The following is a 3,676-nucleotide window of genomic DNA, read 5'->3' as shown; positions in this document are numbered from 1 at the left end:
TATTTTTTTTTTTTTTTTTTTACATAGCAGTTTATTTTTTTAAATTTTTTTAATTTTTTTTTTTAGTTTTTTTTTTCTTAAATACTTTATTGTCAAGTTGGTTTCCATATGGCACCCAGTGGCTGGGCTGGGTTCTAATCCTGCCTGTCGGCCTACTGTAGGGCCCTGAGCAGGCTCCTTCCTGAGTCTGGGCCTCAGTCTCTCCATCTGTACCATGGATACAGAGTCTTCCTAGATTCCGTACGGCCAATGCAAGGCTTCGAGATGGACTGTGGGCAAAGGTGTCATCCAGAAGCCCTGTGCTTGGTACAGTGTGTTGAAAGAGTGGAAACCCAGGGGTGGCAGAGTTGATGTTGACATGCAGAAGGGAAGGGGGTAGGGAATCCAAACTGGCAATAGGAAAAGACATGAAGGCTGGACCTAGAGGAATGAGGGAGCAGTTGGTGAGCCCAGAGTATCAAGGATGCCTCCCTGGAGAAAGTAAGAGAATGAGTGGGACTGGAACATCAGGGAGACTTCCCTGGAGGAGGTGAGGGAGGCCTCTTTAAAGGAGGTGAGGAAGGTGAGCAGGGATGAAGCATCAAAGGGTCCTCCCTGGAAGAGATGAGAGGGACAGTGTATGCGACTGAAGTATCAGGGAGGCTTCAGGAACCAGGCCACTTGCAGGAAGGAGGAAGCCAAGGGTGAAGGGAGCCCTCCAAGCCTGGCTGGCCTAGCCCACTCCTCCGTGTAGATGGACCACTCTGTTGCCTGTCACCCTCACCCTGTAGGCCTCTTTCCTCCTACTAGAATATAAAGTCCATAGATGATTGCTCTCGTCTGCCTTGTCTCCATGAGATCATCAGTATCTGCAGCAGTGCCTGGCACATAGTAGCTCAATAAATTTATGTTGAATGAATGAGTGGTACCCATAGGGATCATTATAGTGCTGCTCCCGATCGACATGGGAAAGCAGACTCAGAAAGGGGACCCCAACAAGCCTGGGGCCCCAGTCTGTGGTAGGGAATGAATCAATGTCAGGAGCTCCAACTCTAGGTCTGCAGCCCGCAGGTGGGCGGAGGCCACAGGTGGCCTGGCCCATAAAATTTGCATATGATTTCCCTGAGGCTGTTATCACAGCAGGAAGCCATCTTCCTCTAATTCCCTTCCTTTTCTTTTCTCCGTTGGAAAGTAAGACCCAGCAAGGGCCAGGGAAGGGCTCACATCGTGAGCCAAGGCAGACGTCTTTCTGCTCCACCCTGGGGCCCTATAGCTGGTTAAGAGTCCAGGCTCTGAAGTCGGGCTGCAGGCTCCATCTCTTCCTGGTGCGGGTCCATGGGCAGGTGACCTCACCTCTGTGCCCCAATTTTCCTCATCTACAGAATGGGGTAATAGCCGTCTCACCTCCCCGGGTAGTTGTGAGGCATAAAGGTGTGAATCCTGCCCACACCGGTCTCAGAACTGAGCCTGTCAGTGCGGAAGCTCTGTAAAAGTGAGTTGTTGTGCTGCTGTTGTTGTGATTGCCTAGGACACGCTGTGGCCCAGATGGATGTGCAGGCGGCACAAGGCGGCTATGAGGGCTGACGTCAGGCCCTCCACCCTCCCTCCTGCCTGGATCAAATTCAGGTGACTAAGCATGTCTGCGCAGGAGGCACTGGGGAGGCCCCAAGTTCCAGCCTCATGTCCAGGCAGCAGCGCCTGCCACCTGAGGCTATGCATCTGAGGGCCTGTGTCCACACGTGAAAGAATGTGTCGCCACATGAGAGAGACCGTGTATTCAAGCAGGGATGTGGGCTGGGGTCATGTTTGGGGAGTTGGGTAGGGAGTCCACACATAGAAGTGCATCTGCATGGAGATAGAACTCCAGCAGTGGGGTCTACACAGGCGTATAAATGTGTTAATGTGCACTGGGTGCCTATAGGTCCAGAACAGGGGCGGGGTGGGGGGGAGCTGCATGAGGACCAGGGGAACCTGATCTCAGAAGGTCAAGTCTGAACTCTCCATATGGTCACCTGTCCACCAAGCTGGGCTGTGTGTCCTGGGCAGGTGCCACCCCTCTCCAAGGGGCCACTGAGAAGGTCTCTCAAGGCCCTCCCCAAGCTGAGGCCTCATGAGTCACTTTGTTGAAACCGACAAAGGAGGCAAAGGGGACTATGTGGACAAACAGAAGGACAGACACGGGCGCTTGGGTGGCTCATTTGGTTAAGTGTCTGCCTTGGGCTCAGGTCATGATCTCCCAGTTCATGAGTTTGAGCCCCATGTTGATCTCTGTGCTGACAGTGCAGAGCCTGTTTCGGATTCTCTCTCTCCCTCTCTCTCTGCCCCTCCCCCACTTGTGGGAGAGCACATGCACACGCATGCACTCTCTCTCTCTCTCAAAATAAATAAACTTAAAAAAAAAAAAGAAAAGAAAAGACAGACTGATAGGCTAGGACCGAGGCCCAGGGCCCAGCAAGGACTCTATGGGCATGGAAAGCCTCCCAGGGACCAGCTTAGTCTAGTAGCCAAGACTGACCAGACTCAGGCCCTCTCTCTCACTGGGAAAAGCTACCCTAATCCTGTTCTCCCAGACTTGGGTCATAGTGCCTTGGAAAAGTCATTGAGATTCCCAGAGCCTCAGTTTCCTCATATGTGAATCAGACAAGGGGCTGCCGTCCGGCCAACTCCCAGGGCTATAGGAGTAGATGAGACGTGGCTAGAGAAGCAATTTGTGCTGAGTGATATGGGGCTAAGATGTATCCATCTGTAGAAGACACTGAGAGAGAGCCCTGATGTACAATGCACAACCCCATATCTGCCCCCTGGCTCCAGGATGGCCTGGCACATTAACCCCCTCAGGCTATTCCCCCATCCCCAGGCATCTGGCTCCTTCCAACATGCAGACTCTTTCCAACATGCAGACTCTGGCTCCAGAGGCCTACTTCACCCGGCCTCCTCCTCCAGTTGTGCCCCATCCACATAGGTCCCTCGGAGGAGGCCAGAGTACAAGAAAGCAGGCAGATCCCACTCTTGTCCAACTGTTCAAGCAGCCCCTCTGGGATGACTTTGGGCAGCACTCAGACCTCACCATGAGTTCTGGAAGGCTGCTGCAAATCGCAGGGGCAGGGTGAGCAGCTACCATGCAGGCAGAGAAGGCACTGGCCATCCAAAAACTAGCCAGAAGGGAAAGCTGCAAGGAGGTGGTCTAGCCGCCCAGGCCAGACACAGAAGGCGGCCCTGACATCGCCAGGCTGCCTCACAGGAGCAGTGTTTATGCTCCTGACAAGTGTCTGGGTGCCCTCTGCAGTTCCTGCCTCCGCCTGGGATGACTCAGTCCTCCTTGAGGGAGGCCCAGGCATCAGTGCCAAGTCATGCTTGAGGATGCCTACTGTGAGGATGCCCCCTCCCATCATCCCTGGAGAGGCCCCAAGCACCAAGGTGGGCCCTGCGCCCAGTTTCACACAGCAACTCTCAGTGCTTCCTCGGCACAGCTCCGCTGATGGCCTCCAGGCATCACCTTCTATCTCTGCCCCTCCTCATCTTCCACACAAGGTCTGCACCTCCAGCCCCACTCTTTCCAGCCATCTGGCTCCTTTCTGCAATGTTTCTGGGCAGATCAGACCCACAGGGTCCCCATTCCACTAAGCACTTCCCCCAAGCCTGCTCTTCCTCTGCCCCTGTCACAGAGCTAGGTACCATCATTCTCCCAATTCTCCAG

Source organism: Crocuta crocuta, unplaced genomic scaffold (genome assembly GCF_008692635.1).
Source record: "Crocuta crocuta isolate KB4526 unplaced genomic scaffold, BGI_CrCroc_1.0 scaffold149, whole genome shotgun sequence".
NCBI lineage: Eukaryota > Metazoa > Chordata > Mammalia > Carnivora > Hyaenidae > Crocuta > Crocuta crocuta.
This window is presented reverse-complemented; position numbering follows the sequence as displayed.